We start from the raw sequence: 27871 nt of genomic DNA, 5'->3' as shown, positions 1-27871 counted from the left end.
AACATTAGAAAGTGAATGGAGTTTTTACAACAATAAATGCTGGTCTTGCGGTCATCTTTACTGAGACTTACATTAAGTAAGAGAACTATTAATTGAATTTAAATTCCACAAGTTGCTGAAGCCAGTCTTGAACCCATTAGCCCAGAACATTAGTCTGAATCTCTGGCTTATAGTTCGGTGAGTGATATGGTCACCTTGCAACAACACTTTTGATGAAGACAAAAAGGTAATCCATAATCTCCTGGAGGAGAAACAGTGGCACAATGGGATTTTCCTCATTGAAAGTTTATCACTACACTGGCAGTTTTGCTAACCAAAAACATCTGCAGGGCTCTCCATGACACATACAAATTTGCTGATGACACTGGGATAGTAGTTTTGAAGAGGTCGCAAGGAGATTACAAAAAAGTACAGATAGATTAAGTGAGTGGTCAAAGATGTGGCAAATGGAGCATATTGTGCAAAAATGTGAAATAGTTCATTTTGACAGGAAAAATAAAAAAGGAGTATATCATCTAAATAGTGAGAGACAGCAAAGTGATCTGGGCGTCCTCATACATGAAATCAAACAGTTTGTATGCAGGAACAGAAAGTAATGAGGAAAGCTAATAGAATGTCATTGATTATTGTGAGGGGACTGAATACAAAAGTCAGGAGGTTATACAACAGCTGGAGAAGGCTTTGGGGGGACCATATCTGAAATATTGTACACAATTTCAGTCATCTGATGTCAGGAAGGACATGTGTATTCAAGGCAATTCAGAGAAGTGCACTAGACTAATAACTGGAATGGGCAGAATGTCTGAGGAGATGTTAGACTTGTATCGGCTGGAGTTAAGAAGAGTAAGAGGCAATTTGATTAAAACATAACATTTCAAGCATAAAACATAAAATGATGGTCCTTGACAAACAAAGATATGGAGAGGATTTCTCCTCTGAGAAGGGAATCTAGAATTAGAGGTCATTGTTTTCAAGTCCCATTTGAAATAGAGGTTAGACAAATTTATTTTCTCTCAGTGTTTCGAGTCTTGGGAATGTTCTTCTTGAAAACATGGTGGAAGTAGAGTCCTTGAATATTGTTGTTAAAGGAGATAGATTTTTATTAAGCAAGGAGTTAAAACATCACTGAGTTGGCAGTAACATTAATTTGAGGTTCTGATCAGACCATAATCATTTAACTGAACAGCAGAGCCAGCCTAAAGGGCTGACTGGCCTACTCCTGATGAATGCTGGCATTTAGGAATGGTTAGTGGTGGTCAATGTTTGCAACTTGGAAATAAGTAGTCGCTTTGCAGAGCAGTATAGGATTGAAAGTACAGCTGAAACCTGAAACCCACAATGTTACCTGATGCTCCCACAAAGTGTGCTGATGAAGGACCTGGTGACATGAACAGAATGCTCTGGTGACCCCTGCACTGTGATCTGACAATCCTGTAGTGGGACCTGAAACCCTTGCAGTGTGGCCTGATAACACCATAGTCTGACTTGATGACCCAGTGTAATATGATGACTCTGCAGTTTGACCTAACGATCACACAGTTTGACGTGACGATCACAGTGTGACCTTTAACTCGTAGTGCGACCTGAAGACCCCACAGTGAGAATGAAGCCTGCAGTATGACCTGACGATGCTTGCATTACGATCTTAAGCCCCCACAGTTTGACCTGAAGATCCCGCAGTGTGACCTGACTATCTGCAGTGTACCCTGATGACTTTGCTTTGTGTCAAAAAATCCCAGTGTGACCTCTTGAATCTACAATGTGACTTCAAGCCCCGCAGTGTGATATGAAGGCCCCACAACATGACCTGACAAATTCAAAGAGTGACCTGAAGACACAAATATGAATTGATGACCTCACAGTGTGACCTGAAGACCACAGAGTGTGACTTAACACCCCCACAATGTGATCTGAGACTCTAATATGTGACCTGAAGACCTCACAGTGTGACCTGATGATGCAACAATTGACCTGATGACCCAGCGGTTTGACCATATAGCTTAAGGGTTTGATCAGATACAGGGTTACTTAACAACCCTGTACTGTGACCTGATGTGTAATGTGACCTGATGGTGTTGCAATTTGACATGACACCATGCAGAATGGCCTGAAGCTCCTAGCAATGTGATCTGATAGCCCTTGCAGTGTGACCTGATGATTCTCTGCATTGTAATGTGACGCCCCAGATGTGACTTGAAGCCCTCACAGTATGACCTGATGACCCACAATCCTGCACTGTGACCTGACAACTCCATAACGTACTGAAAACAACAAAATCTGGAGATCACAGCAGGTCAGACAGCATCCATGGAGAGAGACCAAGCTAATGTTTTGAGTCTAGATAACTCTTCGTCAGAGCTGATGATGAGTCTGACCCACTATAATCACTAGCTTTTTTTTTTGTTTTCAGTACAGATTCCAGCCTCTGCAGTAATTTGCAACTCCATAATGTGACTTGAGGCCCCTGCATTATGACTGGACAACCTCTGCAGTGTGACTGAAACCTCCACAGTGTGACCTGATAACCCTGCAGTTTAACCTGAAAATCCCATAGTATGATCTCACAACCCAGCGGTTTGACCTGACAACCCTACAGTGTGACTTGAGGACCTGGCAGTTTGACCTAACAGTCCCGCAGTGTAACATGATTTGTAGTGTGACCTGATAACCTGTAGTATGACCTGACGACCCTGCAGTGTGATCTGACAATCTACAATGTGACTTGGCAACCCTGCAATGTGACCTGAAAACCCAGCAATTTGACAATGACAACCCTTGCAGTGTGACCTGAAGCCATCACACTGTAACCTGACGACCTTGTGGTTTGACATGACAGCCCTGCAGTGTGAACTAACAATCCATGGTTTGATGTGACAACCCCAGAATGTGACCTGAAGCCCCTGTCCACTGTGTCCTGACTTTGTTTCCATATTTGTGCCCCACACCTTTCCACTGCCCTATGTCAATCCGTTGAGGCCAAAGTGTTTTGTTTTCAAACCAAATGTTTGGATCTGCAGCCTAGCTCTGAAATCAAGATCGCTTTGCTCTTAGAAATACTTGGAATAGTTTACACATTGATGGTGCTATAGAATCATTTTATGTACCAATGTAAATAGCTGCACATTTTTGCATCTTTCTACCACCTTCTTGCCCACACACTGACTTGACAACATATCTTTGTTATTGTACTCTTTTTGCAGCTTACTGTCCCATCTCAACCAATATAAAAATTCTCAGTCCCAATTAAATCACAGTAGACTACAATAGTGTCTTCTCTATGTCTTATGAACACTGCAGGGTCTGGGATAAATGAATTGTAATTTTGTTCATTTTAATTTGTACCTTGATATCTGTCACATTGTTATCTTAGAAGAGTTCAAAGTTTGGGAGAAGATTTGTAGCTTGGGTACTCGTTGTTGTGGTTCTGTTCGCCGAGCTGGGAATTTGTGTTGCAGACGTTTCATCCCCTGTCTAGGTGACATCCTCAGTGCTTGGGAGCCTCCTGTGAAGCGCTTCTGTGGTATTTTCTCCGGCATTTATAGTGATTTGTATCTGCCGCTTCCGGTTGTCAGTTCCAGCTGTCCGCTGCAGTGGCCGGTATATTGGATCCAGGTCGATGTGCTTATTGGTTGAATCTGTGGATGCGTGCCATGCCTCTAGGAATTCCCTGGCTGTTAACAGACATTTCCCAATTTTTATCTTCACTAGAGATTGTTACCTTCATCCTATGTGTATATGCATGTTGTGTGTGTCAGCACGTGTATATGTTGTATATGTGATATCTGTGTATGCGTATTTGTGCACAGTGTATTGTGTGTGCAGGTGTATGGTGTGTGGATGGATGTGTGGCATGTCTGAGTGAATGTGTAGGATGTGTGAGTGGATGTATGTGGTGTACTTCCATAGTATCCATATGCATGTGTGTGAATGTACACGTGTGGTCCATGTCTGTATGTGAGTACATGTGGTATGTGTGGATATGTGTATATGGTGCCTGTGTGATCCATGTGTGTGTTGTGAGTATGGGTGTGTGTGTATGCATATGCACATGTGTATGCATGTGTGTGTTGTTTGTGGTGTGTGTGTGTGTGTGTGTGTGTGTGTGTGTGTGAGCATATACATGTGTGGTCTGTGTATATGCGTGTATGTGTGTGCTTTAAGTGTGGCATGTGTATTTGAAGAATGGGGATGGAAATAAAATGCCAAGGCCAGAAATTTACAATTTTGCAGCCAGATAATTCCTAGAGGCATGGCACTCATCCACAGATTCAATCAATAAGCACACCGACCTGGATCCAATATACCGGCCACTGCAGCGGGCAGCTGGAACTGACAACTGGAAGTGGCAGATACAAATCACTATAAATGCTGGAGAAAACAGGCAGCTCCCAAGCACTGAGGATGTCACCTAGACAGGGGATGAAATGTCTGCAAAACAAATTCCCAGCTCGGCGAACAGACCCATAACATTTTAGAAGAGTGGCACCCTTCAACCCTTGTTTGACTCGGGTTCTTTGATTTAATTTAAAAGAGCAAACTGAGGCCCAAAGACTAAGCCTTGTGGTACCCTAGTTGTGAATAGTAGGAAACCCATAAGTGACATTCTTTCTTCTTCTCATTTACTGTTTTTACTGCCCACACATTTGGCATATTTCTTGACCTAATGACTAGATCATACTCAATGTCTGTTGGAACCATTTCCATTTGTGCAATCTGGTGTTTGTGAATTGGAGTAGGTGAGCAGATTTCAACCTAACTGCAGCAGAGCTGAAACTACCATTGTCCACATTTGCATGTTGACAGTTTATTGAACGGTGTATTTTACAGATCCAATCCTCCATCTGCCATAGACTATAAAATCAAGTGGGGTGTTATATCGTAGAATCCCTAGTGTGGCAGCAGGCCATTTGGTCCATCAATTTCATACCAACCCTCCCAAAAGCATCGTACCCAATCCCTGTAACCCTGCATTTCCCATGGCTAATCCACCTAACTTGTGCACCCAATCCGAATCACTCTTCCTTATGCCAGGGAGAGGGTGAATAGGATGCAAAGATGTAACCAGGTTGGTCAGAAAGTGAACAAAAGTAAGAATTCATTTATAATATTATGACCTAATACATTGATATCTATAACCATCTGAAAAATGCAAACACATGCACAATGGCAGCATAGTAGCCTTAATGTTAACACAGCAAAGCAGCAGGGAACTGCCAAAAGTGAGCATTTGACTTACAACATCATTTAACATGTCTGATTTTGACAGAGTTACTGCATCATTTAAATTATGGGTTTTGGATCACCTCCACAGGTACCCTTTACTCAAATATGCCGGCATCAAGCAATTTCCCTTCAACTATTTAAAGGATCAGTTCAGAGTAAAGAGGCTAAGCTTTGAAATTTGGAATGTAGGAAAGGTGTCTAAAGTTCAAAAACATCCACATTGTGCAGTACCTTTCACTCTGCTTTATCAAATGTGCTTGATTCAGTGCACTCGTCACACCGACTTTCATTAGTGCCTAATCTCCTGTTTAAAGACACATCCTTATCCTCCTCAGATCTTCACCTCTGCTAACTATAGCACCAGTTATGCCAAGTCGAGAGTGTGGTGCTGGAAAAGCACAGCAGGTCAGGCAGTATCCAAGGAGCAGGAGAATCGATGTTTTGGGCATAAACCCTTCATCAGGAATCCAGCAATACTGCCAGACCTACTGTGCTTTTCCAGCACCATACTCTCAACTCTGATCTCCAGCATCTGGAGTCCTCACTTTCTCCTGCCAGTTATCCCAATCCTCATGTAATCAGCTAACAGCATTTTCAGCCCCCCAATTCTCTGCAAATGTTCTCAAGTGGCACTGTAAATGCATTCCTCAATGTTCTCAATATCACTTGTTCTTCCCAATTTTTAACTTCACTAGAGATTGTTACCTTCATCCTATGCATGTTGTGTGTGTCAGCACGTGTATATGTTGCATATGTGATATCTGTGTATGCGTATTTGTGCACAGTATATTGGGTGTGCAGGTGTATGGTGTGTGAATGGATGCGTGGCATGTCTGAGTGGATGTGTAGGATATGTGAGTGGATGTATGTGGTGTACTTCCATAGTATCCATATGCATGTGTGTGAATGCACACGTGTGGTCTATGTCTGTATGTGAGTACATATGGTATGTGTGGATATGTGTATATGGTGACTGTGAGATCCATGTGTGTGTTGAGAGTATGGGTGTGTGTGCATGCATATGCACATATGTATGCATGTGTGTGTTGTTTGTGGTTTGTGTGTGTATGTGAGCAGATACATGTGTGGTCTGTGTAAATGTGTGTATGTGTGTGCTTTAAGTGTAGCATGTGTTACTGCATGTGTATTTGAAGAATGGGGATGGAAATAAAATACCAAGGCCAGAATTTTACAATTTTTCAGCCAGATTATTCATCTTTTTCATTATAATTGAACCAACACAAGACAGAGATTACTAACAGAAAATATTTGCTACATATACCAGCGTGATTATTTCCCACGTTCCATCATGCGTGTTTACTACTTACAACTGAAGATGAACTGAAATAGTAAGACAAGTCAAAACTTTAAATTCAACAAATATTTAGTTTTCATGGTGAAAATCTATTAAATTCCTGCGCTTTTCTGCTCTGAAATTTGATTAAGATATAACATATTGACAACATAAACAAAAGTTCATTTCTCTAGTTGACCTGCTGAAATTGCACTGTTTCAAATTCTTTTTATGAAATGCAGATAACCTGCTGCTGCTGCCGCCTCCAAGCATTTGGTGTCTGTGTAAGGAAAAGAAAGAGAAAGAGGAAGTATATGCTGTTAATAATAGTTTAAACAATACCCACACCGCTTTTGATATATGTCAGACAGTTCACAACCTAATGCATGCACGAAGTATGAAGTATGAAGCATGACAGATGAAGCATGAAGGATACATGAAGATTTATGTACCAAATATTTGATGTTGTCACGAATTGTGAAGGCTGTTAAAAGTGCATACAGAATCAACAGATTTATGAATAATGGCACTGAGTTTAAACAGTTACTGAAACACAGAGACAGCGCATTAAAAAAAGGTCTCTATGCAACCAAACAGTCAAAGCGAATCAGGCAGGTGGTGCAGGAGTACCCTGTGTACCAGTCACAAATCCATTTTCCATTTTGAAAGTTGAAGGTGTTGGTTCCTCAAGGGAATGCATATCGATCAAAGCTTTTGGCACTACAGCAGCCTGTTTCTATAGGAAGGAGAGAAGAAGAAAGCAGGCGCAATAGTGATAGGGGATTAATTAGTTAAGGAACAAACACGTGTTTTCTAAAGTCGCAGGCATGACTCCAGGGTGTGCACTACCTCGCTGGCGTCAAGATCAGTCACTGGGATGGCTGCTCGGCATCCTGAATGGGGAGGGTGACAAGATGAGGTCATGGTATACACTGGTACTAGCAATATAAGTTGAATGAGGGATGAAGTTTTGCGTGAAGAATTTAGGAAAAAATATTACAGTGGGCTTTGACCCAAATTTTTAATTCCTCTCTGACCACATTGGACCGGAGGACAGCTAATGTGTTTGTAATTTTCAAGAAGGGTGGTAAAATAAATCAGGGAATTACAAACCAGTGGTGTCATATCAATGGTAAGAAAACTATTACACAACTTTCTGAACGAAAGACAGACTAGGTTTAATCAGGGATAGTCAACAATGGCTTTGTCAAAGGAAGGTCATGCCTAACAAATTTGATTGAATTTTTCAAGGAGGTGATGATCCTGCAGTTGATCTAGTTTATGTGGATTTCAGCAAAGCCTTTGACAAGGTCCCTCATGGGAGGCTAATAAAGAAGCTAAAAGCACATGGGATCCAGGGTAACATGGCAAGTTGGATCCAAATTGGCTTAGTGATAAGAGATGGAGGTTGGCAGTAGAAAGCTGTTTGTATAACTAGAGCTGGTATCCACAAGATCTGTGTTGGGTCTCTTAATGTTTGTGATACAGATGAACAAAATGAATGAGGATGTGGGGAGGATGACAAGTAAGTCTGCGGATGATACAAAGATTGTCTAGGTGGATGACAGTGAGATAGAGAATCTTAGATTACAAGACAATATAGTTCAATTAGTCAGATCAGTGGCAGATGGCATCTAATTGTAACAAGCCTTAGGTGAGGCACTTTGGAAGCAGTAAAAAGACAAAGGAGTGTCCTGACATTTATTGAATGTTGGGACACTACTAGGCTCAATGGAACAAATGGATTTTGATCTTTGAATGCTGCTGAAGAGTTTAATAAGATATTTAAGAAAGCATATGAGGCACACGTCTTTATCAATCACAGCATAGATTTTAAGAGCAGGGAGGTTATGTTGGAGCTGGTTTTTTTTTATTAGGGCATGCTGGATCATTGTTTGTAATTCCAGTCACTGCACTACAGGAAGGATGTGATTGCACTGGAGGAGGTACAGATGTTCCTGGGGTGGAGCAAATTAGTGGTGGAATAGGGCTGTTCAATTTTCGGTTGTTTCCTTTACAACAGAGAAGGCTGAGGAAAGACCTGATTAAGATATCCAAGATGTGGAGGGGCACGGCCAGAGTGGACAGTAAGCAGCTATTTCTTTTAGTTGAACAGAGGCATAGTTTTAAATTGAATGGCAGGAGATTTACAGGGGTTTGGAGAAAAAGTTTTTTAAACCCAGAAAGCCGATGGTATCTGGAATAGACTGCCTGGGAAAATGGTACAAATGGGAAACCTCATAACATTTAAAATGCCACTTGAGCACTTGAAGTGTCAAGGCTTCAGACCAAGTAGAAAGTGGGACAATGTAGATTAAAAGTAGTTTTTGTTGGTGTAGAATTCATGGGTCAAAAGGTTTCTGTATGATTCTATAAAAAGCATTAAATCTTTAGGTTAGACCCTGGAATAGTGTGTATTTCAAATTCAGGATGTCACATTTCCAACAGAACTGTCAGAGCTTTATATTGAATGCAGCGGAGATTTCACTGATGGGTCACACTCACTCTCTACATAATTGAATAGATGAACAGACAACACTCTGTGTTTAAACTGACCATACAATTACTCTGTGTTTACATTGTTGAAGTAAACATGTATACAGTATTGTGACAAATACCCTGTGCATGTACAGTACAGAGATATATATTGTCTATGCTCTGTGCAGAAAAGAACACTTTTAAAAAATTGATTTATGGGATGTGGACATCTCAGGCTGAGCCAGTATTTATCGCCCATCCCCAGCTTTCCTTGTGAAAGTGCTGGTGAAGCTGCCTTCTTGAACTGCTGAAGTACATTTTCTGTATGCTATTAGGGAGGGAGTTCTTGGATTTTTGATCTAGCAACAGTGAAGTAATATCAATATATGTCCAAGTCAGGTTGGTGAGGGGCTTGCAAGGGGAGAGCTGATGTTCCCATGTATCAGCTACCCTTGTCATACTATAGAACATAGAACATTACAGCGCAGTACAGGCCCTTTGGCCCTCGATGTAACGCCAACCCATGGAACCAATCTGAAGCCCATCTAACCTACACTATTCAATTTTCATCCATATGTTTATCCAATGACCATTTAAATGCCCTTAAAGTTGGTGAGTCTACTATTGCTGCAGGCAGTGCATTCCATGCCCCAACTACTCTGAGTAAAGAAACCACCTCTGACATCTGTCCTACATCTATCACCCTTCAATTTAAAGCTATGCCCCCACGTGCTAGCCATCACCATCCAAGAAAAAAAGACTGTTACTGTCCACCCTATCTAGCCCTCTGATTATCTTATATATCTCAATTAAGTCACCTCTCAACCTTCTTCTCACAAATGAAAATACCTCAAGTCCCTCAGCCTTTCTTCATAAAACCTACCCTCCATACCAGCCAATATCCTAGTATATCTCCTCTGAACCCTTTCCAAAGCTTCCATATCCTTCCTATAATGCAGTGACCAGAACTGTATACAATAATCCAACTGCAGCCGCACCAGAGTTTTGCAGCATGACCTCGTGGGCCCAAAACTCAATCTCTCTACCAATAAAAGTTAACACACCATACGCCTTCTTGACAACCCTATCATCCTGGATGCTAACTTTCAGCAAACAACGTACATGGACACTGTGATCTCTCTGTTCAAATATTTTACCATTCGCCCAGTACTCTGCATTCCTGTTACTCCTTCCAAAGTGAATCATCTCATACTTTTCTGCATTAAACTCCATTTGCCACCTCTCAGCTCAGCTCTGCAGCTAATCTATGTCCCCCTGTAACCTGCAACATCCTTCAGCTCTATCCACATCTCCAGTGACCTTAGTGTCATCCGCAAATTTACTAACCCATCCTTCTACACTCTCTTCCTCGTCATTTATAAAAACGTTAAACAGCAGTAGACCCAAAACAGATCCCTGCAGTACTCCATCAATAACTGAACTCCAGGATGAATATTTCCCATCAACCACTACCCTATCTTCTATCAGCAAGCCAATGTCTGAACCAAACCACTGACTCTCGATGGAGAAAGTAAGGACAGCAGATGCTGGAGATCAGAGCTGAAAATGTGTTGCTGGAAAAGCGCAGCAGGTCAGGCAGCATCCAAGGAGCAGGAGAATCGACATTTCGAGCATGAGCCCTTCTTCAGGAATGAGGAGAGTGTGCCAAGCAGGCTAAGATAAAAGGTAGGGAGGAAGGACTTGGGGGAGGGGCGTTGGAAATGCGATAGATGGAAGGAGGTTAAGGTGAGGGTGATAGGCTGGAGTGGGGGTGGGGGCAGAGAGGTCAGGAAGAAGATTGCACAAATTCACCTGCACCTCCACCCCGCCACAAATTCACCTGCACCTCCACACACATCATTTACTGCATCCGCTGCACCCGATGTGGCCTCCTCTATATTGGGGAGACAGGCTGCCTACTTGTGGAACGTTTCAGAGAACACCTCTGGGACACCCGGACCAACCAACCCAACCACCCCGTGGCTCAACACTTCAACTCCCCCTCCTATTCCACCAAGGACATGCAGGTCCTTGGACTCCTTCATCGCCAGACCATAGCAACACAACAGCTGGAGGAAGAGCGCCTTATCTTCCACCTAGGAACCCTCCAACCACAAAGGATGAACTCAGATTTCTCCAGTTTCCTCATTTCCCTTCCCCCCACCTTGTCTCAGTCCCAACCCTCGAACTCAGCACCACCTTCCTAACCTGCAATCTTCTTCCTGACCTCTCCGCCCCCACCCCCACTCCGGTCTATCATCCTCACCTTAACCTCCTTCCACCTATCCTCCAACGCTCCTCCCCCAAGTCCCTCCTCCCTACCTTTTATCTTAGCCTGATTGGCACACTCTCCTCATTCCTGAAGAAGGGCTTATGCCCAAAATGTTGATTCTCCTGCTCCTTGGATGCTGCCTGACTTGCTGTGCCTTTCCAGCAACACATTTTCAGCACTAACCCTCGATCCCATTCCTCCGTATTTTGTGCAATAGCCTACTATGGGGAACCTTATCAAACCTTTGCTGAAATCCATTTACACCACATCAACCACTTTACCCTCATTCACCTGCTTGGTCACCATCTCAAAGAAATCAATATGGTTTGTGAGGCACGACCTACCCTCCACAAAACTGTGTTGACTCTCCCTAATCAACTTATTCCTCTTGAGATGATTATAAATCCAATCTCTTAAATCTTTTTCCAACATGTTACCATCTCAGACTCTTCCCTCCCCTTCCTAGATCTCTCCATTTCTATCTTGGGCGACCGACTCAACACAGACATTTACTACAAACCGACCAACTCCCACAGCTACCTAGATTACACCTCCTCCCACCCTGCCACCTGTAAAAATGCCATCCCATATTCCCAATTCCTCTGCCTCCGCCACATCTGCTCCCAGGAGGACCAATTCCAGTGCCAAATAACTCAAAGGGCCTCCTGCTTCAAAGACCCCAATTTCCCCTCTGACGTGGTCGATGATGCTCTCCACCGCATCTCCTCCACTTCCTGCACCTCAGCCCTTGAACCCTGCCCCTCCAATCACCACCAGGACAGAACCCCACTGATCCTCACCTTCCACTCCACCAACCTCCAGATATATCGTATCATCCTCCGTCATTTCCGCCACTTCCAGACAGACTCCACCACCAGGGATATATTTCCCTCTCCACCCCTATCAGCATTCAAGAAAGACCACTCCCTCTGCGACTCCCTCGTCACCCCCACCAACCCAACCTCCACTCCCAGCATCTTCCTCTGCAACCACAAGAAGTGCAAAACTTGTGCCCACACCTCCCCCCTTACCTCCCTCCAAGGCCCCAATGGATCCTTCTATATCCGTCGCAAATTCACCTGTACCTCCACACACATCATTTACTATATCCACTGCACCCGATGTAGTCTCCTCTAGACTGGGGAGACAGGCCGCCTACTTGCGGAACGTTTCAGGGAACACCCCTAGGACACCCGCACCAACCAACCCAACAGCCCCGTGGCTGAACACTTTAGCTCCCCCTCCCACTCCGCCAATGACATGCAGGTCCTTGGCCTCCTCCATCGCCAGACCTGGCCACACGACGCCTGGAGGAAGAGCGCCTCATCTTCCGCCTAGGAACCCTCCAACCACACGGGATGAATGTAGACTTTTCCAGCTTCCTCATTTCCCCTCCCCCCACCTTATCTCAGTCCCAACCCTCAGATTCAGCACCGCCCTCTTGATCTGGATTCCTGAAGAAGGGCTTATGCCCGAAAAGGCGATTCTCCTGCTCCTCGGATGCTGCCTGGCCTGCTGTGTTTTTCCAGCACCACATTTTTCAACTCTGGAACACCAGCATCTGCAGTCCTCACTTTCTCCTATGTTACCCACAACCAAAGTGAGGTCGCTGGTCTATTATTACCAGGGTTATCTCTACTCTCCTTCTTGAACAAAGGGACAACATTTGCTCTCCTCCAGTTTTCTGGCACTATTCCTGAAGACAATGACACATAAAGATCAAAACCAAAGGCTCTGCAATCTCCTCCCTGGCTTCCAGAGAATCCTAGGTTAAATCCCATCTGGTTGAGGAAGCATCTATTTTCACACCTTCCAGAATTGCCAACACCTCCTTCTTGTGAACCTCAATCCCGCCTAGTCCAGTAGCCTGTATCTCAGTATTCTCCTTAACAACATTGTCTTTTTCCAGTGTAAATCCTAATGAAAAATATTCATTTAGTGCTTCCCCATCTCCTCAGACTCCATGCACAACTTCCCACCTGTATCCCTGATTGGCCGGAAACTTACTCTCGTCATTCTTTTACTCTTGATACACCTACAAAACGTTTTAGGGATTTCCTTGATCCTACCTACCAAAGACTTCTCATGTCCCCACCTGGCTCTTCTTAGCTCTTTCTTTAGGTCTTTCCTGGCTAACTTGTAACTCTCACATGCCCTATCTAAGCCTTCACGTCTCATCCTGACATAAGCCTTCTTCTTCCTCTTGACAAGAGATTTAACTTCTTTAGTAAACCATGGTTCCACCGCTTGACCACATCCTCCCTGCCTAACAGGTACATCAAAGACACGCAGTAGCTGTTCCTTAAATAAGCTTCACACTTCAATTGGGCCCATCCCCTACAGCTTCCTTCCCCATCCTTTGCATCCTAAATCTTGCCTAATCGCATCATAATTGCCTTTTCCCCAGCGGTATTATACCTATGCCTTTCCACCGCAAAAGTAAACATAACCAAATTGTGGCCACTATCATCAAAGTGCTCAGCTACCACCAAATCTAACACCTGGCTAGGTTCATTACCCAGTACCAAATCCAATGTGGCCTTGTCCCTTGTTGGCTTGTCTGCAGACTGTATCAGGGATCCATCCTGCACATGTTGGGCAAACACTGACCCATCAAAAGTACTTCATCAAAAGTTCTTCAAGGACGTGACCAAGTTGATAGATAAAGGAAGGGCTATTGATGTCATATACATGGACTTTAGTAAGGCGTTCGATAAGGTTCCCCACGGTAGATTAATGGAGAAAGTGAAGTCACATGGTGTGCAGGGTGTTCTAGCTAGATGGATAAAGAACTGGTTGAGCAACAGGAGACAGAGAGTAGTAGTTGAAGGGTAGTAGTTCTCGAAATGGAGAAAGGTAACCAGTGGTGTTCCACAGAGGTCAGTGTTAGGGCAAGTTGTTTGTAATATACATAAATGATCTGGAAGAGGACTCTGTTGGTATGATCAGCAAGTTTGCAGATGACGTGACGATTGGTGGAGCAGCAGAAAGCATAAGGGACTGTCAGAGAATACAGGAAAATATATATAGACTGGAGAGTTGGAAAAGTGGCAGATGGTTTTCAATCCAGACAAATGTGAGGTGATGCATTTAGGCAAGACTAATTCTAGAGTGAACTGTACAATGTACGGAAGAGCTTTGGGAAAAGTTGATGGGCAGAGAGATCTGGGAGTGCAGGTCCATTGTACCCTGAAGGTTACTGCAAAAGTAGGGCTTATGCCCAAAACGTCAATTCTCCTGCTCCTTGGATGCTGCCTGACCTGCTGCACTTTTCCAGCAACGCATTTTTCAGCTCTGATCTCCAGCATCTGCAGTTCTCACTTTCTCCAAGTATGCTTGCCTTCATTGGATGCGGTATTGAGTATAAGAGCTGGCAAGTCTTCTTTTTAGATGGAAGACAGTGTAGAAAGAGGCCCTTCGGCCCAACAAGTCCACACCGACCCTCTGAAGCACAATCCACCCAGACCCATTCCCCTACATTTAACCCTGCCCCTAACACTACGGGAAATTTAGCCAATTCACTTAACCTGCACATTTTTGGACTGTGGGAGGAAACCGGAGCACCTGGAGGAAACCCATGCAGACACAAGGAGAAAATGTCCACACAGATAGGCACCCGAGGCGGGAATTGAACCCAGGTCTCTGGTGCTATGAGGCAGCAATGCTGACCACTGTGCCACCGTGCCTAGGATTAAAATCATTAAAATGTTGAAATTTTACAAGACATTGGTTCGGCTGCATTTAGAATACTGTGCACAGTCCTGGTCGCCACATTAACAAAAGGATGTGGACATTTTGGAGAGGGTGCAGAGAAGGTTTACGAGGATGTTCCTGTTATGGAAGGTGCTAGCTATGAAGAAAGATTGAGTAGGTTAGGTTTATTTTCAATAGAAAAAAGAAGATTGGGGGGGACCTGTTTGAGGTTTACAAAATCATGAATGGTATAGACAAGGTGGACAGAGACAAGCTTTTTCCCAGGGTGAAGGATTCAATAACAAGAGGTCACGTTTTCAAGGTGAGAGGTGGAAAGTTTAAGGGGGATACACGTGATAAGTACTTCACGCAAAGGGTGGTGGGCGTTTGGAACGCGTTGCCAGCAGAGGTGGTGGAGGCAGGCACGGTAGATTCATTTAAGATGCTTCTGGAAAAATGCATGAGTTGGTGGGGAGCAGAAGGATACAGATGCTTAGGAATTGACCGACATTACATTTGGATCAGCTCAGGCTTGGAGGGCCGAAGGGCCTGTTCTTGGGCTGTAAATTTTCTTTGTTTCTTTACTCAAGCTGTAGTATTTCCAGTTAATATTTGGAAAGTTAAAGTCCCCCATAACAACTACTCTTGCTCCTATCCAGAATCATCCAGGACGCCTAATGAAAATTCCCAACAGGGCGACCTCTCCTTTGTGGGCGGCACGGTGGCACAGTGGTTAGCACTGCTGCCTCACAGCGCCTGAGACCCGAGTTCCCAACTCAGGCGACTGACTGTGTGGAGTTTGCACGTTCTCCCCGTGTCTGCGTCGGTTTCCACCGGGTGCTCCGGTTTCCTCCCACAGTCCAGAGATGTGCAGGTCAGGTGAATTGGCCATGCTAAATTGCCCGTAGTGTTAGGTAAGAGGTAAATGTAGGGGTATGGATGGGTTGCGCTTCGGCGGGTCGGTGTGGACTTGTTGGGCCGAAGGGCCTGTTTCCACACTGTAAGTCTAATCTAATCTAATCCTTTCCTGTTTCTAACCTCAGCCCATACTACCTCAGTAGACGAGCCCTCAAACATCCTTTCTACCACCATAATACTGTCTTTGAGTAATAATGCCACACCTCCCTTCTTTTACCACTTTCTCTGCTCTTACTGAAACATCAAAAGCCCGGAAAAGGCAACAACCATTCCTGCCTCTGTTCTATCCATGTCTCCAAAATGGCCACAAAATTGAAGTGCCAGGTACCAGCCCATGATTCACCCACCTTATTTTGGATGTTCCTAGCCCTGAAGTAGACACACATTAAACCACCTTCCTTCTTGCTAGTAAACTCACCTTGAAACCTCATTTCTTACCTCAGTGGACACTGGAACTACAACTTAGGTTCCCATCACCCTGCTGAATTAGCTTAAACCTTCCTGAAGAACATTAGCAAATTGCCCCCTTCAGGATATTGGTAGACCTTCCTGGGGTAGAGGTCCCACCAACCCCAGAATGAGTCCCAATTATCCAGGTTTCCTAAACTCTCCCTCCTGCACCATCCCTGTAGCCACGTGTTCAACTCCTCTCTCTCCATATTCCTCACATTGCTAGCAAGTGGCATGGGCAACAAACCAGAGGTAACAACTCTGTTTGTTTTCACACTAAGCTTCCACCCTAATTCCCTGAATTTATAACTTAAATGCTCACCCCTTTTCCTACCGATATCATTAGTACCTCTGTGGACCATGACTTTGGGCTGCTTCCCCACCCCCTCAAGGATCCCAAAAACATGATCCGAGACATCACGAACCCTGGCACCTGGGAGGCAACACACCAACCCGTGTCTCTCTCTCTCTCTCGTTCCCACACAACCTCCTAATTGTCCCCATAACTATGCGCTCCCCAATGACTAACGCTCTGCTCGTCTCCCCTTTTTCCTTCTGAACAAGGACAGACTCTGAGCCAGAGACCTGTGCCCATTGCTTACCCCTGGTAAGTTGTCTCCTGTAACAGTTTCCAAAATGGTATACTTGTTAATGAGGAGAACAATAACAGGAGTTTCCTGCACTGCCTGCTGGTTCCCTTTCCATTCCGTTACTATAACCATCTGCCTTTTACTTGCACCTGAGGTGTGACTATCTCCCTGTAACTTCTCTCAATTACCCCCTCCGACTCCCGAATGATCGAAGTTCATACAGCTCCATGGAGGGCGCCCGATGCTCAAGGTAAGTTTTTAAATCAGTGACTAACCTTCCCTTCAGACCCTTGTTTGACGCTCTCACTCTTCCTGCTGCTGAAACAAAAATCAACTAGATGTTTATGATTGCGGTTTTGAAGAATGCCTGCTGAATTTCTACAGTTAGTCTTGCAGAGATGTTGTGATTGGAACAAGAGTCCAGTGCATCTTGTTGACTGTTAGGTCTTTGATTGGGGTTGTTAACCTGGTTGAAAATGCGTTGCTGGTTAAAGCACAGCAGGTCAGGCAGCATCCAAGGAATAGGAAATTCGACGTTTCGGGCACAAGCCCTTCATCAGGAATCCCTGATGAAGGGCTTGTGCCCGAAACGTCGAATTTCCTATTCCTTGGATGCTGCCTGACCTGCTGTGCTTTAACCAGCAACACATTTTCAACTGTGATCTCCAGCATCTGCAGACCTCATTTTTTTACCCGTTGTTAACCTGGGTCAGTCAGGGACCCCTGGCTGACAGCTATAAACAGGAGTTTTGGAGAGTCTCCTCATTCTAGGAACTTACTTTGAGCCAGCTGGCCAGATCCTATGTACTGTGCACATGTAAATAAAGGACAATTTGGTGACAGGATACAGGCCTCTGTGCAATTAATTCAAGACACTTCTGCAACTGAGCATTGATGACGCAGGGAGTGAATATTGTGGATGTGGTACAAGTCAAGCAAGCTGCTTTGTGCTGGATAGTGTCAAGCTTCTTGACTGTTGTTAGAGCTGCATTCATCAAGGCATGTAGGGAGTCTTCTAGTACACTGTGGACTGAGAGCCAGGAAGTAAATTGCTTGTTGCAGAATTCCTAGATCTGACCTGCTCATTGTATTTAGTTATATGGTTCACCCAGTTCAGCTTCTTGTCAATGGTAACCCCCAGGATGTTGATAGTGGGGTATTCACTGATGGTAGCACCATTGAATGTCAAGGAGTGATAGATATTCTCTTCTTGCAGGTTGTCATTATCTGGCACTTGTGTGCCATGAATGTTACTTGTTATTTGTCAGCCCAAACCTGGACATTCTCGCAGTCTTTCTGCATTTTGACATGGACTACTTCAGTATCTGAGAAGCTGTGAATAGTGCTGAACATTGTACTGTCAGCAGTGAACAATCCACTTCTCACTTTATGACAGAAGGAAGGTCATTGACGAAGCAGCTGAAGATGAGGAACTTTTGCAGAGAAGTCCTGAAACTGAGATGACTCACCTCTAAGACCACAACTATCATACTTGGTGCTACGTATGACTCCGACCAGCACAGAGTATATCATACCCAAGCCAACACTGCACAAGTAGACACCCGATTTACAGACTATTCAGGGCAACAGCCTGTGTATTGACAGCACAAAATAACACACTTATTTTTACTGTCCAAACAAACATACTGTGCATTGGCAAACTCCACACAAAAATACAGCACAAAACATCTGTGTCTAAGCTACACAGGCACGCACCTTTGGCATAGAATGCACAGGCTGTAGACCATGCAGGCAGATACCTTGCATTCTTACTATCAAGCAATAACCCATGAATATATTGCATAGACAAACACCTTGCAAATATTCTGTGCAGGCAAACACCCTATGGATAGGTTGTCCAAGCAAACACCCTTTAATTTGACAAGATAGGCAATTGTCTACAGAATGAAACAGCAAACATCCTGTGTTTAGATGTGTTTGAATTTTCTCTGCATGGCTTGTACAGGCAATCTTCCTGTGAATAGACAGGGAGGGCAGACAACAGCATAGCCAAGCAGCATTCACAGAGGATGCTTTTCAATTCAGCCAATCTATGTAACATCCAAGTCACAACCAAACATTCCACATACAGACTGTACAGATAAACATCCTGCGTACAGATGACACAGGCAAACAGTCCAGGCAAATCCTGTTATATACTGTCAAGCAGACACTTTACCTATAGATTGTCCAGAGAAAAACGCTGTCTACAGATTGTATCAACAATTAAAATGCATACAATGTAAATAGAGACAAAAAAAACTGCAGTTGCTGGAATCCAAGGTAGACAAACAGGAAGCTGGAAGAACACAGCCAACCAAGCAGCATCAGGAGATGGAGAAGTCAACATTTCAGGTGCAACCCTTCTTCAGGACTGGGATAGGCAAACTTCCGCTGTCCATACTGCACAAACAAGCACTCCATGTACAAACACCCTCCATTAAGTCCAGTAAAAAACGACCCATGTACATACTGTCCAGGCAAATAACCTAGGCAGAATCTGATCAGGCTCCAAACAATGTCGGCTATGATAGGAGTTTTTTTTTCAAATTCATTTACAGGATGTGAGCATCATTGGCTAGGCCAGCATTTGTTGCCCATTCCTAATTGCCCACATTGCTTTGTGGTCTAGATCACAGGTAAACCAAACCAAGTAAGGATGGCAGTTTCCTCCCCTAAAGGACATTGTGAGTCAGATGGGTGATATTCTTGCAAGGCAGTGGTGGGTTCTCAATTAACACTTTGTTGTTTGTTAATCACCTTGTTAACACTCCAGCTTGCCACGGATTCTGATCTTACCAAACTCGCAATACAAATAAGCCATCATGAAAACTCTTCATGGAACCATGAAAACTCTTCAACTTGCTGCTGCTCCAAAAGACCTCCATGTTGGATACTGGGGCACCAATACCGAAGGCTACATGCACCCCACATCTAATGTGTGCCATGTAGAAACTGCTCAAAAAAACACCCTGTGTACATACTGTCCAGACAAACTGCCTGCTCATATACTGTTCAGGCAAACAACCTGCATATACATGGTCTAATGGGGCCTAAGAGAAAAGTGAGGTTTGGAGCAGACCAGCAAAAAATATCACTCATGATCACTCAAAAATCACCCAAACATCTAACATAACATATAGCACAGCCTGAATGAAGGTATAAGTCATATTTATCAACAACAAAAAAAAAGCAAATTTAACACAGAACATTTAAAAATATTGCTTAATCAGGGACAGAGGGTTATCATGGTGCGTAAGGTAGACTCTATCATTTCTGTTAAGCAAGCTATATCACATGTTCTCTCCTTATGCTCAAAATACTTTACAATATTCTCTTCCAATTTATCGCCTTTCTTTTGTGTTCACCAAATGCAATTTTATCACCAGGACACTTACTGCTAATATTCTTGTCACTATGCTCCTCCATTTTTTCAAAACAAGGGATAATCTAGTAGTATACATTTCACTTGAAGCTGCTCAATGTATCTCTCTTAGAAACCTGCTGTCGGCGTCTGCGCAGAACAGCATGGAGACTTCAGCACAGACATCAGTGCATGCGCAGAACTAACACGTGAAACAATCACTGCTGGAATCATGCTATTGTGAACAATACAAAAATACTGTTCCTTACTTCCTCAGAAACATCATAAGCAGATTGCGCAGCCAGAGCCTGCATAAGAAAGGCTTTAAGGAGAAAGTTGGAAACTATAGACCTATGAGCCTGACATCGGTGGTGGGTAAGGCGTTGGAAATGCTTCTGAAAGAAAGGATTTACATTCATTTAGACAGGCAAGAACTGATTAAGGATAATCAGCATGGTTTGCGTGAGGGAAATCATGTCTCACAAACTTGATTGTGTTTTCTAAAGATGTAATCAAAATGATTGATGAGGGCAGAGTAATATTAATTGTTTACATGGACTTTAGCAAAGCCTTTGACAAGGTTCTGCATGGTAGACTAATTAGTGAAGTTTGATCACATGGGATTCGGGGTGAGTTTGCCAATTGGATACAAAATTCGCTTGACGGGGAGAGATGGTAGTGTGGTGGAGGGTGTTTTTGGAACTGGAGAGCTGTGATCAGTGGCATTCCACTGTTTGTCATTTGTATAAATAGGTTAGATGAGAATATAGGAGATATGGTTAGCAAGTTTGCGGTATAGTGGACAATGAAGGTTTTTCTGAGATTTCAAAGAAATCGTGATCATTTGGATCAATTGGCTGAGGACAGGCAGAGGCAGTTTCATTTGAATAAATGTGAGATATTGCATTTCGGTAAAACAAAGGCTTGATGTATACAATCTCTAGTAGGCCCCAATGTTGTAGAACAGAGAGACCCAGGGGCTCCAGTACACAATTCTTTGAAGTTTTGTCAAGTTGTTAAGAAGGAATTTGAGTACAGGAGTTGTAACTTCATACAGAGGTTTCAGAAAAGATTTACCAATATGCTGCTTGAGTTGCAGGGAGAAGCTGGATAGGCTGGAGATTTTTCACTAGAGTGTAGGAGTTTGACAAGTGACCTTATCGGGGTTTTTAAAATCATGCAGGGCATAGATTAGGTGAACAGCAAAAGTCTTTTCCCTAAGATGGGGAAGTTCAGAGCTAGGAGGCATATTCTTAAGAAATGTTGAGATGAAGAGCTTATGCTCGAAACATCGATTGTCCTGCTCTTCAGATGCTGCCTGACTGGCTGTGCTTTTCAAGCATCATACTTTTTGACTCTGATCTTCAGCATCCTCACGTTCTCCCAGCATATGTTTAAGGTGAGAAGAGAAATTTTCAAAAGGACACGAGAAACATCTTTTTTCAACCGGAGTGGTTAGTTTGTGGAATTAACTGCCAGGGGAAATGGTGGATGCGGATAATAGTTCCAACATTTAAAGACATTTGGTAAGTGCATAAATAGGAAAAGTTTGGAGGGATATGGGCCAAATGTAGGCAAGTGGAACTAGTTTAGTTTTGGAATATGGTCGTGTGGACTAGATGGACCATAGGGTCATTTTCCATGCTGTATGACTCTATGATGCATACTCTCGATGTCAGGGCACACAGGCTATAGGTCAAGTGCTGGGGATTAGAACAGTTAGGTGGCAGTTTTTGGCTTGCATTGAAGGGCCACAGGGTCTTTTTCTTTGCTACCTATCTCTATGACTTTATATATCCAAGCAAATACCTTATGAATATACTGTTCAGGCAAATACCCTGTGACCTTCCTGTCCAGTAAATACCCTTTGAAAATACTTTGCAGTCAAACATTCTGCATATGTGTTGATCAGGCAAACACCCTGTGAATACACTGTCCTAAATATATTGTCCAGCCAAACACGCTAGCATATGTTATTCTGACACAAATCCTTTGTGTGGACTGTTCAGACAAACACCCTAAATCCACATTGTGCCTATTCACTGTCCAGACAAACAACCTGTGGATACACTCCCAGGCAAACCCCTTCCTTCTCCATGTCCATGCAAACGTAGAGTATATGAACCACACAGACAAACATCCCATGCACATAATGCAAAGACAAACACCCTGTATGACAATCATCCTGTCTCCACTGGCCAGGCAAACACCATGTTGTGCATGATTCAGGCAAACACCCTCTGCATACTCTGCCCAGGCGGAGTATATACTGTGTGTATATAGCCCAGGCAAATTCCTTCTGCTTTCACTGCTCAAGAAAACATACCATTTATATAATGCATAGATATACACACTGTATGTAGTTCATGGGCAAACACCTCATATAGCGTATGCAGTACTCATACAAACACCCGCTGTCTCCAATGCTCGGGCTAACATCCTGTATATATACTGCTCAGGCAAACATCCTATTATGTATGCCGTGCTAACGTATACACCATCTAAGTATACAGCCCAGGCAACACGCGATGTAAACATAGCTCAAGCAAACGCCTTCTGTCTCCTCTGCCCCCACACCCCAGGCAAACACACTGTATTTACACTGCCTAGCCAAGCATTATCCGTCTTCACTGACCAAACACCCTGAGTATACATCCAAACACCCTGTGTCTATACAGCTCAGACAAGCAACATCTGCCTCCACTGTCAAGTAAATATCATATCTGTACACTATCCCGACAAACAGCCTGTGTATGCACTGTCCAGGCAAGCACCCTGCCACCGATCACTTCTTGGATCCCGCTCTTACCTCCTCAATGGCCTCAACAACAGCACATGACGGAGAAAAACGAACATCACCGCTTCCGGGATCAGAGCTCAGAACAGAAACTGGCCTCTACCAATACTAACTCAGAACCAGCGAGAGAGTGTGGGTGGAGATAGACACTCCACTATAAAGATTCAACTGGGTAGACCGTGGTATAAACGAAGCTACAAAACTCTGTTCTGCAGCATTTTGGGGACTGACGATGGATTGTGCTCCTCTTCTGTTAAAGAGCATTAAAACGTATGTTTAATTCCCTTGCCACAGGTATTACTGTGCATTAACACACATAAACAGTGCTCGGTACAGGAAAGAGCTGCGAACTGCCTGGGACTGCGAGAATTCCCTCTCACCATCCCTAAACCCTTAAAATACTTTGAAAACAATGTTTTATTTTAATTCGAATAAAATATGCGTACACGTGGGAGTTGGGTAAGGTTTTACCACATTCCTCACAACAGGATGATTTCTCCATCGATTTCAAAACATGAATTTAACACTGTTTTAGAATTTTGCACAATCGAAATTTAGTTCGTGTAAAGGCAGTCTTGCTTTGAGCCAGGGCTCCGATCATTAAAAATACAAATTAAAATTTGTCCTTTACTGGTGTGAGCCGATTAATTCTGCCGCAAAAAATACGAACTTTACTCGTTATGTCTTTGTGCCAATGACATTTGATATTCAACGACTAATTAAAATAACCTAACATAAAATATATCAACCTAGAAATATAATTATGTCCATCTGATTGGAGTACGGTGCAATATTCGTGTTGCCTTCACGTTATCCAGACCAAGATGCTTATTCTTTTCAGACCATTGTCTCCATTTCTGTTTCGGAGCTGGCAAATCAGGCATCTCTGACGCCATGAGGGGGAGGTACAGTTTGAGAAGGGACTGGAAAGGAGCAGTTGTGCAGACGAAAGGCTTGCAGATTGTGTGGAACTCTTTGGACATTTGGGCACAAAAGGGAGGGAGAACGTCTCCTGATCTTTCTTCCACTTCAACAATCCCAATGTGGGGCACAAGGTTTTCCAAGGTAATTACTATCCCTTCAAATAAGCCCTTTTGAGGACTTAATGCTGGTGCGTTATGACTTTGATTGCCACCACTGGCACTTTGCGGTATATGCTACCTCTGCCAATGTGTGTGTCAGAGTAAGGTTTGTTTAAGGAATTGGTTGCCATCAGTGTAGGGCTGTATCTAACGATCAGTGGTAGTGGATACACTGCAGGCGAAAGTGAGGACTGCAGATGCTGGAGATGAGAGTCAAGAATGTGGTGCTGGAAAAGCAGAGCCGGTCAGGCAGCATTCAAGCAGCAGGAAAATCGACGTTTCGGGCAAAAGCCCTTCGTCAGGAATGAGGATACACTGCAGTGGAGTCTAATAGAAGGGCACCGTGCTTAGATAACAAGATGATTTACTGCAAGATTTTATTATGTATGGCTATATTACTATTCAGGCATTATTACTATCAGGTGCTGTACATAAGGAAGGTCATGTCTGACCAACTGAAGTTTTCAAAGAGGTAATCAGGTATGTAGATGATGGTATTCCTTTTGATGTAGTCTACTTGGACTTCAGCAAGACTATTTAAAGATCCCACGTTGGAGACTAAGAAAATGTAAAAGCCTTTGGAATCAAAGGAAATTTGGCAAATTGGTTCCATAATTGGCTGAGTAGCAGGAAGCAGAGGGTGATGATTGAGGGATATTATTCCAACTGTAAGTCTGAGTCCAGTGGCAGACCCATAGGGGTCAGAGTTGGGCCCATGCTGTTTGTGCTTTATATTAATTATTTAGAATTTAACTTAGGATCAGTAAATTCACAGACAATATGAAAATTAGTGGAGTGGTGAATAGTGAGGAAGATAGCCTTAGACTACAAGGGAGTATAGACAGCTGGTCAGATAGACTGATCAATCGCAAATGGATTTCAGACTGGATAAACATGAGCTGATGCATTTGGGTAGAAGGTAAGAGGATACATGATGAATGATAGGATCCTGGAACGCATTGAGGATCAAAGAGATCTTCGTGTATACCAGTTCCTTAAGGTATCAGGACAGGTGAATAAAGTGTTTGAGAAGACATATGGAATACTGCCTTTATTAATTGAGGCATAGAGTTTACGCTGGAATTGTATAAAATATTGTTCAGGTCACAACTCAAATATTCGGTGCAGTTCCAGTATCCACATTATAGAAGGGATGTGATTGCACTGAGAGGGTGAGATTTACCAGGATGTTGCCTGGGCTAGATAGTTTCTGTTGTGAAGAGGGATTGGACAGACTGGGTTTGTTTTCCTTAGAGCAGAGGAGATTGAGAGAGGACATAATTTATTATGATCATGAAATAAATTTGCAGAATTATATTTGCAGAGACGTTCTATTTTGCTCAAAAAATGCACAACCTGCAGGCAGTCAATGCATGTAGTATTTTATAAAATCTACTTTGGAAATAGATTAGATTCCCTACAGTGTGGAAACAGGTCCTTCAGCCCAACAAGTCCACACTGACCCTCTGAAGAGCAACCCACCCAGATCCATTCCCCTACACCTAACAATATACACCCAGTGGATGTGGTCTATCTAGACTTCCAAAAGGCCTTTGATAAGGTGCCACAGGGGAGGCTGCTGGGCAAGGTGAGGGCCCATGGTGTTCGAGGTGAGCTACTGGTATGAATTGAGGATTGGCTGTCTGATAGAAGGCAGAGAGTTGGGATAAAAGGTTCTTTTTCGGAATGGCAGCCAGTGACAAGCGGTGTCCTGCAGGGTTCAGTGTTAGGGCCGCAGCTGTTCACATTATATATTAATAATCTGGATGAAGGGACTGGGGGCATTCCAGCGAGGTTTGCCGATGATACGAAGTAGGTGGACAGGCAGGTAACATTGAGGAAGTGGGGAGGCTGCAGAAGGATCTAGACAGTTTGGGAGAGTGGTCCAGGAAATGGCTGATGGAATTCAATGTGAGCAAATACGAGGTCTTGCACTTTGGAAAAAAGAATAAAAGCATAGACTACTTTCTAAATGGTGAGAAAATTCATAAAGCCAAAGTACAAAGGGATCTGGGAGTGCTAGTTGAGGATTCTCCCCAGAGATCATCAATTCCATCTCTTTGGTGACTACTGACACTAAGCATTCATTTGAGACTTCACCTAGCTCTTTTGGCTTCACACATAGATTCGCTCCTTTTTCCTTAAGTGGGCGAACTACACTCTTGCTTTTCATATTTATATAAAAGGTCTTGAGATTCACCTTAATCCTGTGTGCTAGTTACATTTCATTACCCCTTTTAGCCCTTCTAATTCCTTATTTCTTTCCTACTTTCCTTATATTCTTCAAGGGCTTTGTCAGGTCCATCTTCCTCGACCTTATGTATGCTTCATTTTTCTTTTTGACCAAGATCATAACATCTCTGTTCATTCAAGGTTCAATTAACTTACCATACCTAGCCTTCATTCTAGCAGGTCCTGAACTCCTATCAACAGCAGTTTGAAATACTCCCACATGTCTGATGTGGATTTACCCTCCAATAGCCATTTCCAAATTCTCCAGTTCCTGACCAATACTGGGGTGTACAAAGTTAAAAATCACACAACACCAGGCTATAGTCCTACAGGTTAAATTGGAAGCACTAGTTTTTGAAGTGCTGCTCCTTCATCAGGTGGTTGTGGAATATAAGATTGTAGGACACAGAATTTATAGCAATAGTGTGATGTAACTATTTCAATGTATAATTTCAGTTATTTTTAACTTTATACACCCCAGTCTAATATCGGCATCTCCAAATATTATTGTAGCTTGTCTTTCTGCAATTTAACACCTTCACCAGAGGACTGCTGTTATCCCTATCCATGAGTATCTTAAAACTTACGGTACTATGATCACTACTTCCACTGAAATTTCATTCACCTGGCTGGGCTCATTTCCCAAAACCAGGTCTAGGTATAATGTCTTCCTTGGTTGGATTGATTGTATACGATGACAAGAAACCCTTCTGAATAGTCCTTCAAACTTGTGCTACATCCAAGCACAAAGTGAGCTCCAGTCAATATAGGGGAAGTTAAAATCACTCACCATAACAACCCTGCTGTTTTTACATCTTTGCAAAATCTGTCTACATAGAGGAGAGAATCTCCTGCTGGCTGTTGATTTCACTTTTCCTACTCCTGAGTTCTCTCTATATTGCCTAGCTGCATGAGTCCTCTGATGTATCCTCCCTCATTACAGCTGAGAGATACTCCTTTATCTATAATGCAACACCCCCACCTCTTTTACTTCCCTTCAATCATACCTGAAACATTTAAATCTGGGGAGAGTCAGCCACCAGTCCTGTTCCTCTTTCAGCCAAGTTTTCATGATCGCAATAATGCCATAGTTTTAAGTACTAACCAAGCTCTAATTTCATCTACCTTGCCTATTATACACCTTGCATTGAAACACATGTATTTCAGATCACCACCTCTGCTCCTTTCAGCAGCGTTTCCCTGCCTGTTCTTGTTCTTAATCATGTTTGCCTAGGTTTCTACCTCTCCCTCAATTTCTGCATCTACTGCCCTACTCCTCTGGTTTCCATCCTCCTGCCACACTAGTTTAAATCCTTCCCAACCACTCTACCATGTACTCCACCAAGGATATTAGTCCTGGTCCTGCCCATGTGTAACTCCTGTCCAGTTTGTACGGATCCCACCTTCCCCCAGACTTGGTCCCAATGCCCCACGAATCTGAGACCCTCCCCCCACACTATCATTCCAGCTAGATGTGC

General features: G+C 43.4%; 1 protein-coding gene and 1 long non-coding RNA gene across 4 annotated transcripts in view; one reads left to right on the top strand and one right to left on the bottom strand.

Moving 5' to 3' along the window:
• Nucleotides 1-23140, bottom strand: part of zdhhc21 (zinc finger DHHC-type palmitoyltransferase 21) — a 145217-nt gene extending 122077 nt beyond the window's left edge. Inside the window, exon 1 of the mRNA XM_060845541.1 lies at nucleotides 23092-23140. The gene's annotated coding sequence lies outside the window, so the exon portion shown is untranslated. The remainder of the gene's footprint in view (nucleotides 1-23091) is intronic.
• An 865-nt stretch (nucleotides 23141-24005) lies between these two features.
• Nucleotides 24006-27871, top strand: part of LOC132824390 (uncharacterized) — a 139840-nt gene continuing 135974 nt past the window's right edge. For all 3 annotated transcript variants that reach the window (XR_009645664.1, XR_009645663.1, XR_009645665.1), the window contains exon 1: nucleotides 24006-24144. This is a non-coding gene — a long non-coding RNA (uncharacterized LOC132824390). The remainder of the gene's footprint in view (nucleotides 24145-27871) is intronic.

Source organism: Hemiscyllium ocellatum, chromosome 2, assembly GCF_020745735.1.
Source record: "Hemiscyllium ocellatum isolate sHemOce1 chromosome 2, sHemOce1.pat.X.cur, whole genome shotgun sequence".
NCBI lineage: Eukaryota > Metazoa > Chordata > Chondrichthyes > Orectolobiformes > Hemiscylliidae > Hemiscyllium > Hemiscyllium ocellatum.
Note: the sequence above shows the minus strand (reverse complement) of the source record. Positions and strands in the feature narration are given on the sequence as shown.